Raw genomic sequence first — 17,180 nt, 5'->3', positions numbered from 1 at the left:
AACAGCGCACTACGCCATTTGCGGTCACTGTGAACAAGGCTCCCGTGTGGGGAGCCGAAACGTCTTTTTAAATGTTGTGTATTTCACCCTGGTCGGCGTTTTTGTTATTTTGCACTGTGTCTGTCCCCGACCACACGGGATTCCGTCGGACTCTTGACGAGCGAGAACCATTGAGTCATCTATATGAGGTGTACATCTGAAGCCCACACATATTTAAAAGTGTTAGTAATCTGACACCTGTTTTTACTATGCAAGGCGGGAAAGAAAACACTCAAATTTCGCACGAAGGTGCACGCGGTTTAATTATTCAACAAAAGCAGCTGGCAATATATTGCTTCAATACAATGATTAGATGTTGAGAGTCTGTGCAAACATCTGCCTAAGCTCCTCATGGCAAAAACCACTTGTTTTCTTCCAAATACTGACGTTATAATGAAAATTCTTGTCGTGGAGTGTCATGGTAACCATTCATCCTAAATTTTCATGCCATAGTGTCGTTTCCAGAACACACTACGATTTTTTTACATATATTTCAGACGCGAAATTATTTGTTCGCCTTAATGTCATTTAGACATTCCCTGCAAATTTGTTTTAGCTAATTTTTTTAACATGAAAGCGTTTTATGCTGGGGTTCCGCAACTTTCAGTGACGTATTTCCGTCTTGGAAATCACGTCGAAAAAATATGCACGATCACAAGACAAACGTTGCATCAGTGAGATACAGACCCCCGACTTTCTAGGTCCACGAGATCATATGCCAAGCACGCTATCTACAGCGCCATGGCCGCATACTTTATATACTTTAAAAAGTACGCCTTTGAAATCTACCATGGTGGTGGTGGTGGTGGTAAAAAACATTTATTTCGGAAAAAGTCTACTAGAGAGTGCCGACGTGGCCCATCGGCGTGCTAGAGTGGCCAGACCCTATTCCGGGACGCCAGTGGAGCTGGAAGCTGCCCGTGCGCGCTCCACCAAGGAGCGTTGCGCAGCCAAGGTAGAGCAGCCGAGCAGGTGCTCCTCCCAAGCCTCTTTAGTTGGGATAGGAAAAGGGGATGAGAAAGGGACGGGATTAACTGGGCACGATGCTACGACGTGATATGTGTCGGCGAGGACATGACAGGTCGAGCAGGTGCCATTGATTTCCGGCAAAAAGTGCCTGGCGACCGCCGGGCTGATAAAGGTGTTAGTCTGCAGGCGGCGTAGCAGTCGTTCGTCCGCTTTCTCCAAACCGCGTGCGGGGTCCGGGTAGAGGCGGCGCGAAGCCCGGTAATAAGCCAAAATTTCGCGAAAGCGCGTCAGGTTGGTATTGCCAGATTCCGTCTCGGGACATGGAGGGGCAACGGCCCGGACAGGAGAAGCGCGGGCAGCGGCATTTGCCGCCTCGTTGCCGGGCAGGCCCGAGTGGCCTGGGGTCCAGACTATACGAATGGGATGAGGGTTAAAGCGCCAAGAGGCTGCCTGTAGTAGGCTAGCCGCCAGCGGGGCAATGGAACCCTGAAGGTACTGAGAACAGGCCGAGCGCGAGTCCGTCAGGATGGTGCGTGAGGCAGGGTGAGAGGCGGCCAAAGCTATGGCAACCTCTTCAGCGTGCGTTACTGTGTCTGCTCGAAAGGAGAGGCCATCTACGTGTTTGCCCTCTGTAATCACGGCAGCCGTGAAATGACCCGAGGGGGAGGGACCCGAGACGTCCACGTAGAAAACACCAGGACGATCGGAGTGTCGCGTATGAAGGGCCGCGGCGCGTGCTAGTCTACGGCCAGGATGGAGGTCGGGGTTCATATTACGGGGTAGAGGTTCCACCCATAGCTTTTGACGCCAGAGCTCTGGTACAGGCTGCAGAGGGTCTTGGTCAGATATCGGGTTAAGGCCAAGTCTGTGTAGAAGACGGCGCCCTGAAGGCGTCTGCGACAGTCGATTGATTTGGTTAACGCGATGAGCTTCGCGCATCTCTGCAAAGGTGTTGTGTACCCCCAGAGCCACGAATCGGCTGTTGGAAGTTGCAATAGGTAGGTCCAGAGCGCGTTTGTATACTGAACGAAGAAGGACGTCCAGCTGGTGCTCGTGTCGACGACGCAGGCGAAGGTAAGGCAAGGCGTAGAGGACGCGACTGGTCACAAACGCGTGGGCCAATCGGAGGGACTGAGACCCGCGGAGGCCGCCGCGCTTGGTAGAAACTCGCCGTATCATGCGCCTCACCTGTTCGCTGGTGCGTCTGAGGCCTGCTATTGTGCCCTTTGGATCCAAGGACGATGTGAGGTGAAGGCCAAGAACCCGAATGTTTTGCACTGACGGGACGGGCCCGGACGGAAGAAAAATTTGAGGCGGCGGTAGCGGAGAGACTGAAAGAAGAGCCGATTTAGCTGGAGAGCACTCCAGGCCGCATGAACCTGCGTAGGTGTCCACCAGAAGGGCAGCCTTTTGCAGGCGTTCTTCGATTTGCGCTAAGGAGCCGGTGTTGGTCCAGATTGTGATATCGTCCGCATATAGTGCGTGTTGTATTCCCTCGACCTCGCTTAGAAGAGAGGGGAGGTTCATCATCGCCAGGTTAAAAAGCAGAGGAGACAGGACTGCCCCTTGAGGTGTACCCCGCGTGCCTAATAAGTACGGGCCGTGTTCGGTAGAATTAAGGCAAATGTAGGCGGTGCGATGTGATAGAAAGGCGCGAATGTAGTTGAAAGTCTTCTGCCCGCAGTTTGTGGTAGACAGGTTAGTGAGTATAGTGCTGTGTTTGACGTTGTCGAACGCCCCGCGGAGATCGAGAGCGAGCACGGCTTTATCGTTATGGCGCATAGTAGTCGGCTCTATGATATCGTGTTGAAGCTGGAGCAGGACGTCCTGCGCCGACAGATGGGGGCGAAAGCCAAACATCGTGTCGGCAAAGGTCCTCCTGGCCTCCAAGTAGGTGGAAAGGCGTTCGCGAACCATGGTTTCCATGAGTTTGCCTGCGCAAGACGTAAGTGAGATGGGTCTCAGTGCCTCAATACTAACGGACTTTGCCGATTTGGGAATGAATGTCACGACCGATGTGGTCCATTCCGTTGGAAGCGGAGAGCCGTCCCATATCGAATTTATAAGGTGGAGTAGTGAGAGGTGTGCTTGGTCGGGAAGATTAGCCAGGAGCGATACTGTGATTCCGTCGCGTCCAGGGGCCGTGCCCCGTCGCATTTTCGTGAGTGCAAATCGTAAATCAGAAAGCGTGTATGGGGCGTCGAGGTCGGTGTTAGGGGCGCCGGAATACGTATATGCTGGGCCTGCGGGATTATTTGTGCAGCAGATGTAGCGGTCACAAAGTTCTCGCGCGAGTTCATCCGTAGTGCCCTGAAAGGCATGCAGAACACGGTGGAGCTGGCGTTGCGTTTCTCCCCTGGTGGTGGAGGGATCGAGAAGGCTTCTAAAGAGTCGCCACGCACTCTTAGAGCTCATCTGGTTTGCAGCCTTCGAACAGGTGTCTGCCCAGTTAGCATCGGAAAGTTGTGCGGAGTATGCGGCCGCCTCTGCAGTGAGCGCCTCAATGCGAGCGCGAAGTTTCCGATTAAGTTTGTTGCGTTTCCAGCGCCTTATGAGCCCGCGGCGAGCGTGCCAAAGATGTAGGAGGTGTGGATCGATTGCAGGAGTCAAATTAGAGGTTGCAAGGGTGCGAGTGTTCGCTTGTTTCATATGGAGAGCGTATGATGCCCACGCTGCATATTCGGTCGAGGAGAGGCTGGCGGGGAATGGTTGCATTCTGAACTGAGTCCAATCGGTGAGACGGGCTTGGCCCCAGTGTTGGCGCATTTTCTGCCGCGGTGTGAACGAAATGCGGAGTAAAAAGTGATCGCTGCCTAGGTTTTCACCTAAATTCTCCCATGTAGCATCGCGGATGTGACGGGTGAGGGAGAGGTCGGGGCATGTGTCTCGCGTGACCGAGTTGCCGGAACGTGTGGGTTGTGCCGGATCGGTAAGAAGCGTCAGGCTCAGCGAGGAAATGAGCTCCTTGAGCTCTCTGCCCCGGGCCTTCTCGTAGTGGTAACCCCAGTGAGGGCTGGGGGCATTAAAGTCCCCGACAATCACCAGTGGTTGTCGGGCCGCTATACGCAGCGCCCGATGGAAGAGATGCGCAAACGAAGCCCTTGCAAGGCGAGGGGGTCAGTACACGTTTAAGATATGTATTGATGGTTGGCCCCTCCGCTGAGACAGCACTGATATCATGCAGTAGTCGTAAGGAAGATCCAGATCGAGGTCAATCTGTACCGCCGTGTAAGCTTTATGCACGAGGAGGCATGTGGTGGTGCCGCCTACATAGGAGCAGTATCCAGAAAGGGATGGAGCAGGGCCAGATTCTTGGAGCGCCAAGACGGCCGGCTGAGAGCCAAGTGAGCTGAGGAAAAGGGAAAGATGTGAACGCTTTCGCCTGTTCCCGAAGCCTCCAGGGTTCCACTGTATGATCTCGAATTTAGACGCAATATTTGAACGGGACGTACGATTGGTAGCCATCGTGACTGTCTTAGGTTTTATATTTGGTCCTCCATGTCCCGCTCGGATTCCTCAGAGGCAGGGAGGGGCACGGAGGCCGGATTGTCCGACGGCGGGGTGGTGGTAGCCACCTTACGACGACGCCGTGGAGCTGTACCCTCACTGCTCACCGAGCAGGAGCGGGAACGCGATGCCTTGGGTTGAAACTGGGTGATTGCCCAGGCTTGAATAGCCTGGGTAACCTCTACTACTATGCGTTGGACCGAGAAGCTGGTGAGGAGGTGATTAATCGAAACTTCGACGCGCGTGAGGCGTTCCTCTACGCGCGGGGTGCGCTCTTCGCTAGGGAGAGTTTGGTTAGCGGGCAAGATAACCTGAGGTGCCCCAGGAGCCTCAAGAGCTTCTGGAGTAGATGTGGCACCGGTTCCGAGTGCTGGAGTACAAATGGTTGCTTGAACCGGCGGTTTAATGGGAGTGGACTTAGCGCGAGGACTAAGCTTGGACGTAGCTGGCGTAGCCGCCTGGACAGAGGAGGCAATACCGGATGGCCTTGCAGTACACTGTTGTTGGGGTTGAAGTCGCTTATTTAAGAGTTCGAGTTGTTTAGTTAAAAGAGAATTTTGCTTTTGAAGTGCCGCAACTTGCTGGCGAAGGGCCGCAAGTTCGGGAGAAGGAGGATCGACAGAAGGGGGTGAGAGAGGCTTAGAAGCAGCTTTCCCTGCCCAACTGCTCACCAGAGGTACCGCCGCTGGTGCTTCGAGCGGTGGGAATGCCTGAGTGTCGGCGTGGAGTGGTGGAGCCGACTGATGCCGGTTGATGCCGCTGTCTGGCTGTGACGAACATGAGGTGGTCCCTCGAGGAGATGTTGAGGGCTGCTTGCGTTTCCGATATTTTCGATATTTTGCCGTGCAGCCACTGGTCCCAGTCTCATGGGCGCCGTGGCAGAGGAGGCACTTGGGGTGGCAGTCGTGGGCATTGAGACCTGCAGGTGCGGGGGTTCCACATTTGGCACACTGCGTTGGAGCGGGGTGAGGACACTGAGGTGGTCGATGGCCGATGGTACCGCACTTGGTGCAAACCGGGACCGTTTTCTTGTAGGCGCGGATGTACGTCGCCACGCAGTGGTAGAAGAGGAAGCGGGGTAACTTCGTGCCCTCGAAAGTCACCACCGCCGCCGCGGAATCTCCGAGTTTGCGGACCGCAAGGATAGTACCTCGAGGCCAATACAGTTCAGACTTTATCTTTTCCGGGCTTTCAGCAGGGTTTACGTTGATGACGCCCCTGCATGTATCCCCTGGTGCCTTGGCGTGGCCTCGAACGGGTAGCTGCTGGTCCCCCACTTGCAGCTGGAAGTCCCCGAGGAGTCGCTGTGCCATAGGCAAAATGGTGGTGCTGCAGACTAAGATGTTCTGTTCCCAGATTGGCCACACTTGAATTTGCGTGGTAGTCCGGTCGCCAAGGTAGCTGCGGATGGCGTCGCCCGCGCGATCGGCCGGGACAAATGTGCGTAACTCGCAGGGAACGCGAGGTTTCACTACCACGATGCAGTCGTCGCGAGAGAGGCGAGGAGTTTGACGCGGACGCCACTTGCGTTGCTTCGCTGGCTGCGAGGACGGAGCAGAGGTAGGCACACCACCGGAGGGATGGCGCGCCGGCGTTCCTTGCAAGGCTGGGGAATGGTGGCCCGCTGTGGCGTCTCGTTGTTGTTGAGACGCAGACTTCGATTTCGCTTGCTTGCGTTGCCACAGTCTCACCATGTCGTCGAGGTATTCATCTTCTGATGGCATAGTGTTTTCGGAGGATGAAATCTCCATGGACAGCATTTGGCTTGAGGTAGGATCATAGCCCGTAACCACGTTAGCGGCCGCCATCGCCGGGCTGAGAGCCCTTAGCGAGGCGGCGTTGTAGCCGGGAGTGAAGGACGTCCCTCAAGTTGTCAAAACTGGACCCACCTGGACGAAGGTGTTGTCTAGGCGAAGCGGAGAACTTGGCGGTGACGATAAATCCAAGTTTCAGGGGTACCAAGGTGGATGTCCGCAGAAATAGCAGGAAATCTACGGAGGCGATGTGGAGTGCGTCCGTCACCATCGAGCGCTCGCAGCGCCCCCCCCTACCATGGTCCTCTTACAGCGTCCTTGGTAAAGTACCGTAATGCGTCATGAGTGAGCGTGGAATCCACCATTAGTTCCTACAACGCGTTGTTTTTTTAAGCATCCGTCACATTGGGCGCCTTTCTAATATGAGAGGTGCAATATTGTCGACGCCTTCACACATCCTCCGTGGATAATATTGCCCTGGCACTGGCGTCGCAAAGCATCCATTTATTAAAGTCCCATCAATAACAAACAGCTCTGCGACGCCCGCCCGACTCGTCTGACTTCAACTCCGCGTTTCCCACGTACGCTCGCCCCGCGAACAATCGTGGCCAGCCAAAGGGAAGATTGAATTGAATTGGATTGAGTTTTATTGACATAAAAATAGTGTACAGAAGAAACACGCGCTGCATTTCCCTTTTGTCGGGCAGTGGTGTTTCACGCCAACATGACCTTAACAGAAGTTTAGCGCCCAATTAGTCATGTTCTTGAGACTACTGTGGGTTTGAATGTCCCAAAACCACCATATGATTATGAGAGGCGCCATGAAGGGCTTCGCAAAATTCGGTAACTCGGGGTTCTTTAACGAGCACCGAAATCTGAGCACACCGGGCCGGACCCATTTCCGCTTCCATCGATAATGCAGCCGCCGCAGCAGGGATTTGATCTTGTGACCTGCGAGTCAGCAGCCGTGTACCTTATCCACTAGGCCACCACGGCGGGGCTCAGCCACGTTCTTCTGACTATCACGTCGTTTTCTCGGGTTCCGCTCTCACGTTTGACTATTAAAGCTACCACAAGCATCTATGGTAACAAGGGTTTGTTTAATGATCAAAGATGAAGCCCCACCGTGGTGGTCTAGTGGCTAAGGTACTCGGCTGCTCACCTGCAGGTCTCGGGCTCGAATCCTGGCTGCAGCGGCTGCATTTTAAATGGAGTTGAAGATGCTGTAAGCCCGTGTGCTCAGATTTTGGTAAACCCCCGGAGGTCGAAATTTCCGGCGCCGTCTACTACGGCGTCTCTCATACTTATATGATGGTTTTGGTACGTTAAACCACACATATCAATCAATGCTTATTGGCGAATGCTAGTCGCCAGGATGGAATTCTATGACTAAGCGGCTACGTGGATGCTTCCACGTTAAGCAGTCTTATAGCTGTCAAAAACCAAAAGACATTGCGCAAACTCTTTCATATCAATTTATAGTAAGCAATGAACAACTTCTGTAAGGACACATGTTACTTTTGTGTTGTACTGATTCCTATCAGAGAGGGATTAACCATTTTTTTTCTATTGTGTGCAACTGTACAACAATTTATATGAAGTGAGTTTCACTTTTCTCACGGCAATAATTTGAAGAAAACACTTGCGTACTGTTACATATCCACCTGAATTCATCTTTGCGACGAATGTTTTGCGCAATCACATTACAGCTCATTTAATAAAATGGTATCCGAAACATACTGAGCCAAACCAATGTTGCACCGGAGGTTCTGGGGGAGAAAAGTTTATTAGGATGTATGGAGTGGTGCATACATGCTGTGAGTGTCAACTCTTGCATTTGAAAGAGAAGAAAAGTAGTGGAAACAGGAAGAGGAGTGATATTTAGCAAAGTGTCATAGAATCTCGGGACGACAACTAACAAAAACAGCGGACCCGTGTCATTTGATAATTGATCTCTTGCTTTACTGTTCTGTTCTAACTGGCTTGCCGAGAAAAGGTTGACCTTTATATCATCTCAGCTGCTCCATTTCTTCAAGTTCACCCCTAAAGAAAAAATGCAAATCTTGTCTTACCCCAAGCAAGGCTTCAAACAGCAAAACTGGACGATTTTGAAGACTAATCTGGTGACTTCTAGATTGATTGTAGGTGTTATCTAGAGGACGGAGGTTGTTACTGTAGGTTACTTCTCGGCCGTTGCTAGTCTCCTGTTGGGTGATGTTGGATTGTTCTTGTACGTTGATTCTGGGCGGCACAGGGAGGTTCGAAATATACCGCACATAGTCACAAATACGACACGCTGATGTCCGAACACCCGAGACGGAACCTCGCGCTGGCACCCAGCGTTCACACCTGTCAGACTACGGGCACGGCGTCATTGGTATTCCATCTCTTCGAGGTCGTACCGCAGCCGTCGTTGCGTATGCGGTTCCCTAGCATTCTTTTGTTTTGTGTACTCGGGGTCTGTGGCTCACTGCCATCGCTGTTCCTTCTTCATTATTAGGGCACCAGCAGCGGGTATTGAGATTTACAAAGTTTCTGTGCCGTATGACCATTTTTTAATATGATAATTTTTCCGCAATCAGGACTGCGTATGACCAATAGGCTGCGCAAATAACGGCTTGCATAAACAGCTCTCACTGAATAAATGAGCATAAAAAACGTACAGCAAACAGAATTTGGCCTTTTCTACCAAATTACAAATATGACACACACATCTAGGGGATTATGGGTTATAACTAATAAGTCGAATGACTCGGGGGTGCAGGGAAGTGAAACGCATCTAATGTGGTAGTCACAATTTAATCTCGCCAGTCTTGTGCTCAACTGTGTCGAATTTTACGTCCCCTTGAACTATCCCATGTGGATGTTGATTTTTGTCGACAAGGCATCATCAAGTATAAGGCCCACTAGACGGCATTCAGTTCTCCCATAGTAGAGTACCAAGTACTGAAAATCGCTTCTAAACGCAATTTGTAGCTTGGAACGCGTGAACAGAAAACAAACTATATAAAAATAATACGCAGAGTATCGTTGAGCGTGAGAACACGTTCAGTGTTGAAGTCATATGCAAACGTCGAGACATGACCGATCCACCTAAGAACCGTAAGAACCACGAAGATAGAATATTGGCTTAGTCGTTCTAGAAAAATGTTATTACTTATACTCCTAGACTGGGGCTTAAAATTTGTGTCACGCGTCAGATTAGCATTCACCCATACGTGCCTGAATTTCCTAAAGTTTCGCAGCTGGATCTCTCGCGATGTCTTCGTTTCCGCGCGTCGCTCCTACCGGGGAAACCGCCTTCGCCTTTGAGAGAGAAGATTTCGAAATTATGCCTCACTACTAAAGACGTCTAAAGACGTCCAATTTTTTCCCACAGAGCTTGCAAAAAGAACAACGATGTAAATCATCAATGAATATAGCACGCGTAACAGTGTTTTTTTTCCTCCTATGTTATTTTTTCTCCTTCTTTTCCTCTAAAATCAACTACTCGCTCTGAGCAAAACACAATTACGAACTGCAGCTAGCTCACACAACATTTTACGTGAGTAAGACAAGAAATGATACCATGAGAGATATTACGAGCACAAGCCAAGATATCATTATAATGCACGCCGTATAAAGTACTCCAGAAACTCAGGCAATCTGGTGATTATTAACGCGCACTGTCATCGAAAAGCACACGGGTCATTTCCATTCCGCAAGCACCCCAATGTTCGTGCCGCAGTCGGTATTGAGCGGCAACATTATGATCAGCAGCCGAGAATCCATCACTCATCACTGTACCACCGAGGCGGACATGTAAGACATTACACGTTCTTTTCATTCTGTTGTCGTTGTTGAATTAAACCGTCGGTGAACCGTGGAAGAGAATGAATCACTTATTTTAGGGTAAACATTTGTTTCTAATAAAGTTCATATATATAAATGGTAAGTACCGCAGGGAATTTATTACACCACCAAACTGTCATATTGCTGAGGTTCTTGGCATCAATGTCCAACTACGAAGCACAGTAGGCTGATCAGCTCGGTTAGCGGACAACGCTTGCCCATGAATCACATAATATTGATGAATTCCGCGACAGGATAGCACCTTACTGGTGATGATGCTTAGCCGCTATAAAGTTGTTCCGCTGAGCTTGAGGACGCCAGATTTGTTCAGCGCCAAGTTCTCCTTACTTTGATGGAAGCAAAATGCACAGACATCCGCCTACTTATGGTTGTCCGATAAGCAACCCGAGGTCATCGAAATTGAACAAAGCTCTCCTCTACAACGTCTCTCAGAGTCACAATAGTTTCGAAACGTTAAATTATACAAGTCAACCTTTCTTAGGCATGGTTTTGTGCTATCCAAAAAAAAGTTGGCAGATCCCACGTACAGTGGAAATCGATGATATGCGAAGCACGAATGAGAAATGTTGATATGTCACTTTAAAAACAGCACAACGTTACGATTCGGAGGTAAATGATAGCGTACGTGGCTTCCGTACATGATTATCACGTTTGTATGTGTCGCTTACCTGCGACAATAATTCACGTCACGTGACACCACATTCAGTATATGTGGAGCTAACGAAACGGCCACGAGCACGCTATGAGCGTGGTATGCTGTCATGTTCTTGCATGACAAGCGTGTCAGGATTATCACGTTTGCGCCTGTCATATATTTCGTCATTCATTGACGTCACGTAATACCAAATTTGTTACATGTAGAGCTAGCAAAACGGCCGCGAGCGCATTATGAAGGGCCCAGTATACTACAATGTAGCGTTGACGCGCGCGCACGCTGGGTACAACAACGTTACGTTAGCGAAACGCGAGCTCTCTATAGTCTGACGCCAGGTGCGAACAGCGTCCGTCGGGGCGGCCCAACGGCAACCGGCGCGAAATGCGACATGCTGCATTTCGCGCCGATGTGCTACCAAGACAAGACTGCGTCTCCCTCTTTTGTTGACGCACTGAAAGGCGCATGCGTCAAAGCAACGCAGCGCGGCGCGCGCCTGTGAGTATATGGCAGGACTGGCGCCTGGTGTGGCAACGCCGGCGTGACGCGACGAAATGAACGCCGGGGAGCACGCGCACCGCGTCATGTCGAATTGTATTGGCGCCTTGACTGTGGCATGTAGTCATGTTCTCACATGACACGCATCTCATGATTACCATGTTTGCACCAGTCACATACCTTCGCCATTCATTGGCGTCACGTAATACCAAATTTGGCTTATGTGAAGCTAGTTAAACGGCGGCGAGCGCATTATTAGTGTGGCATGTAGTCGTGTTGTTACATGATACGCATGTTATGATTATCGTGTTTGGATGTTTCATTTACCTATGTCGTCCGTTCGCGCCGCGTAATACCGAGTTTGGTACATATGAAGCTAGCGAAACGGCCGCGAGCGCATCATAAGCACATCATGTTGTCATGTTGTTTCATGGCACGCATCTCATGTTTATCATGCTTGCACCGGTATCATACCTTCGTCATCCATTCACGTCCCGTAATACTAAATTTGGTATAAATGAAGCTTGCGAAAGGCCGCCAGCGCATCATGAGCGTGGCATGAAGTCATGTTGTTACACACGCATCTTATGATTATCATGTTTGCACTAGTCACATACCTCCGTCATCCATTCACGTACTGTAATACCAAATTTGGTATATGTTACGTTAGCGAAACGGCCGCGAGTGCATCATGAGCGTGGCATGTATTCATGTTGTTATATGAAACGCATGTCATAATTTTCATGTTAGGGTCTGTCGCTTGTGTTCGCCATGCAATCATGCCATACCATACCAGTTTTGCAACATGCCATGTGAGCGATACCACCACGAGAGCTGTAGGACCATGAAATGTAAATCATGACATTCATGACATACATGCCATGATTTTCATGTTATGACTAGTCAAATATGTTCTTCATACAGTCATGTTATGCCGTACCATGTTTGGTATTGATACGATTATCTAAACGGCCAGGAGAGCTAAAAGTTGCAGGCGGCTGGATGATGGATATATAGATAGATAGACTCAAAGTCGCCGAAGTTCACTAAGAAATGCTTCGCATTTAAAATCATCACCATGTTGACAAAGTGAATGGTGTTGCTCAGAGCTTGACGAGGCATTTCTTGGCGAGACAATTTCTGTAGGAAGGTTTAACGAGCCGGCGCATCATGTGTACAGTACGTTGAAGGCAGCGTTGTCGGGCACGTTCCACGACCGGCATTGCACAGTGTTCGCTACGTCGATCGACATGTTAACCACCTGCTCCTTTGTGCCATATGGGTGCTGCCGTGAGTCAAATATCCAACGCTCATAAATGGCAGACGTGAAGCTGTCAGGCGTTCTTGAACGAGGTTTAGAACAGGGAGGGGAAGAGGCTTTGGGGGATGTCGGTACCCTTGCGTAACACTCATCGTAATGCTGTTGTCAGAGAGGAAAGAAACGCGGCGCCCAGATGCACTGTATACCAGAGTCTCACATAACTGATCAACTTATCATGATCCTGCATCATTCGTACGTCTGTCCCGGCACTACCTACTTCCCGGGGTTGATGAGGGGCAATATTTGTTTTGGAAAGACGGCCTTGACTTTGACAATGGGGCTACCGCTTTGGGCCAGACGCCAAGCAGACGCAGCCTGCCTCGCGACATCCAAGCCAGAGAGCCCCGACCAGAGAGGCCCTTCGCCGCGGTAACTTCAGTCACCGCACACAAAACGACGTACCCTGACAATTTCGCACGGCAAGAAGCCGTGAGGAGGTGAGCGTCCAGGCCATCGGAAACCGACGCCTTGTAGAAAGCCTTCATGTGCGCGTCGCCCCACCTCCATCGGTGAGCACACGAAGGCTTCCTAACGCTCTGGGTGGCGGCGCGTCATCTAGTGAGCATTGTTGGAATCACCGCCTTGAGCGACCACCAGAGAAGTGTACACAGTCAACACTGGCGTACACACCGGCAGCCGGATTACGTTACCGGACAACGCGCCAGCATTAGAAGCCTGCCAGGCAAGCTCCAAAAAATATTCACACGATCGCACCAAAGGCAGCCCCGATGGAATGCCAAGCAGCTGCGTTTCCCACGGGTGGCATCACGGGTGGAACGGCGCTAACGCGGGTGCAGTGGTGAGCGCTGGAAGATTCGTTTGAAGCGATGTCTGGCGTAGGTCATGTGACACGTACAGAAATGTTTCAATGCGTGCATTAGGCGTGCGTCAGGTTTGTTGCGTGTGAACCAACGAGTCAGCGTTGTGGCGAGCGGTGGTCGTGGTAGCGGATCGAGCGGCGGTAGCGGCAGGTATCGCGGGAAAACGGACTAGGCGGCAAGTGCAGGGGCTGAGGTGAACGCGTGGCAGGCCGGGGAGAGAGTAACGTCAGTGCCATGGAGGAAGGGAAACGGAGGAGAGGCCCTCGCTATCCAAGCGGCAGCAAAAAAATGTGGCGGAAGTCATGTGCTTTCTCACAATGGCTGCTATGGCAATGTGGGCACGCCGTCGATGTCCCGTCATGGCCCCATCGTATCGCGTCGTCGGCAAGGACACCTTTGATCGGCTTGCTTGTGAATCTGCTTTATATGAGATCGTTATGTTCGCGGATGACGTAAGGTTTCAGAAGTTCATCCTACAGTGAGTGTATGTCGTCACGGTTGCGTGCGCAGCATTCAGCGTGCCATCGCGAGGGGTTTTGAAGCCCACGACAGCTTCTCCGAGAAGGCTTCGCGCCGCAACTTCGCTGTTTTCCTTCGACACCGTGCTGATGCACTGCTCCGCGATGAAAGGATACATTTCCGAGGAGACAACGACACCTCCAGCGGCTCTTAATGTTGGAGACAGTGGTGACCCGTTTTCGTGCACGACGGTGACGATTGGAAAGCATTGGCCCGGTGTTGTCGCTGAAGGCTGCATCGTCAAGAGTAGAAAAGACGTGCCTAACCGAATTGTGTTTGACACAAGAAGGCGATTCGCGAAGCTGCTTGACGCGTTCAGATTCCGTTGCGTTTTGTGCGAGATAGTTTGACATGGGCCAAATTCTCTTCGAGGCGCTCGTTCGGGTCATACCCGAACGACCGCCTCACCCCACTGTACCTTGACGGAAGTGCCACCACGTTGGTGCGATTGTATGAAACTCTATGGTGAGCATGTTATAACGCACACATGCAAGGGATAATCTGAAGGGGCAACATGCTTCTATGGAGGAAGGCCAATGCAGATGGCGCTGTTAAATAATGTCGCGTACCCTTATCTTACACAATGACCTGAAAAAAAAAAGCTCTACGGCGATTACCTTGCCGAGTTGCACAGTTTCTTTTTTGCATAACTGCAAGTTTATTTGGAAACCTCATTAGCAACGCTTGCACTCAATAAAACTTTGTTCCATTTCCCGTACACTCGTCTGAGCAATATACCGACGCATAAGCATGCAGTCAATTTACATGTCTTTCCAGTAGAGTTTGGGCATTTAAATCTGCAGTGCTCGTGGCGTTGCGGTTTCTCACGGGAGTAGGAACGGCATCCTCGCGAAGGCAAACTGCCACTGGTGCCGCCCAATTCAAGTAATAAGGTGAGAAGTGTTTTGAGCACACAAAAGATCGACCATTTCGTTGGTTCCCAGTCACGTTGGCTGGGTCTAATGACCTTGATTCATAGCCTCCTTCGACAGGGATTTTTGGAAAACCTGCAGGAAAGCAATTATAAATGTATACGAAAATTAGCTGACATTATTGACGCATGAAAAAATAGTCATGAATAAAATGTAACACAGCGATATCACGACGCGGACAAAGCGAACAAAAGAAGAAACTCCGGCGCAAGCTGTGCCATGTCCTCAGCGTCGTGGTTAATTGTGCTGCGTTTTATTGCGTTCAAGAACTGTCACCAAGAGCCGTAGATAAACCCCAGGAACACTATACTGACGCATGCAGTATCATGCATTATGTTCTGTGAAGATACTCTCGATCATACCGTACGTCGAACATCAAGAAAATTCAATACACTTACCTGTGGAAGCTGACGCCTGGTTCCCATTTTATCGAGGGCATCGCAGCTCCTTAGCCGATTCAATCAGATTTATGGCTTTCCGGCTCGGTCAGCAGGCCCTGCCCCTGCGCTCTGGCCAGCGCGACGTGATATTGTCTCCTAGTAACCAGATGTGCGTGCCCACAAGTGCGAGGAAGAGCGCTCGTACTCTTTCTTACTTCCGGCTTCACAAAATGTGATGTCACGGCCTCTCCTCAGTTTTTTTCTTCCTTCATGGTGTGCGCGCACAGCAAGGGGACTGTGACGTCAATGCGCAGCTGCCGCGTGACCTACTTGGCACCGCTCCTACACCTCCGGCGAAACGAACGCACGTACGTACGGCGTTACACACGTGAGTCAAACAGCTGCATATCTAAAAAATTCACATAGCGAAGAAGACTGATCTGACAAGACAAGTGCCGGACTTACAACTAAGCGTTTATTGAAAGACGGCCGCTATAATCGGCAATAAGTTTTCTTGGCATTGAAGGGAAAGCTACGGAGGCGGAGCTTCTGCACATGTAGCACTACGCGAAGTAGTCCGTTTTGGCGCGCGTCTCGTAACGCTATCGAAAGTGACGAGGGCGCACCGTCAGCGTTTTATGTAGACGCAGACGCTGCTTAGCGTTTGAGGTGAACGTAAAAAGATGGGACCTTCTCGCGTGTTCTAAAACGCCTAGTCACTACAAATAAATAAAGCATATACGACTATCTTAATGGTGAGAGCTGCGTCCTGTCTCAAATAGCTCCACGTACAAAATAAAAGGAGGAACTTCTATATTTCACGGTTAAAATAGGGGTGCTGTCGTGGAACTACCTTCACTGGCGGTAGGCATCTTCTATGAGTAAAGGCGTTCTGTTTTCTTCCAAAGGAGAGCGCTGAATTCGAACGGGGAAAGACAAACCGGCGGACATGAAATGTTTCTCTGCAAATCCACTTTGAGAAAAACTGTCCACTTGCATTTGAATTAGCTGCCACCGGAGCTGCTCTCTCTAAAATTGAATAAAAATGCTGTCATGTTACAAGGGAAGGTGCAAGAATATATAAAATAAAAACAGCGAATAAAATAAAGAGCACCGAAGTGTAGAACAAATCGATAGGGGCGGTGCTCTGGTCCTTTAGCCACTATATATGCATGGAACGAGAATTAGACATCTGCTCCTTTGCAGAATTGAAATAAAGGCAAACATGCGCGTGCTGACCCATTTGTACACATAAACAAATGTAGGACGAGAGAAATGCACAAAAAGTGCGACGGGCAGCAGGTATAGCCTTTCTCAGTTACGCATTCAGATTTTTTATTTTAAACACGAGAAACGTGTTCGCGCTTTCGTTATGTAGTCACAGAAGCAATGTGATGACAATTTTATTATAAAACGGTTTTGCCAGTTTGGTACGAGGGCAAATTAACAGAAGAAAATGCTCTGACGGATGGGATACAGCGTAATAGCAAAATTTTTGCTTATGATTTCGTGCTTCAATATTACTATGTATGCGCAAACAGTTTGAGAAGGACATGCACGTATTTCTTGGTGGCATGAATAAATTCTTCCATCGATGACGCAAACGGCCGAGCCTGAAGGCAGTGGTGCTTAGCCGCCTTCGGCTGTGTCGGCTTCTTTAGAGTGTTTTGCTCTATTGTGTGTTTCGCGTGTTATACGCATTATGATTTGCGTACAGAGCAGTGCCAAGTGTGAGCTACGCATGTGCTTAAAGTATCAGCATACCACCGAAATTGGCAGTCGGCTACGTCAACGCTATCAAGCAGCCATAGTGCACTTTGTAGGTCGTTAGCCCTAAAGTGATGCTTTTATTTGCGTAAAAATGATGTCCTCAAGCTTTTCCATAGCTGGCGCCAAGTCGAATGTCGTCAGCTGTGGCGAACTTTATCAGGTGTCA

General features: G+C 50.2%; 1 protein-coding gene across 10 annotated transcripts in view; it reads left to right on the top strand.

Moving 5' to 3' along the window:
* Positions 1 to 17,180, top strand: part of LOC119177796 (calcitonin gene-related peptide type 1 receptor) — a 199,082-nt gene that overhangs the window by 117,652 nt on the left and 64,250 nt on the right. The window lies entirely within an intron of this gene.

Source organism: Rhipicephalus microplus, unplaced genomic scaffold, assembly GCF_043290135.1.
Source record: "Rhipicephalus microplus isolate Deutch F79 unplaced genomic scaffold, USDA_Rmic scaffold_18, whole genome shotgun sequence".
Taxonomy (NCBI): Eukaryota; Metazoa; Arthropoda; class Arachnida; order Ixodida; family Ixodidae; genus Rhipicephalus; species Rhipicephalus microplus.
The sequence above is the reverse complement of the archived record's forward strand: the minus strand, read 5'-3'. Positions and strand labels throughout refer to the sequence as shown.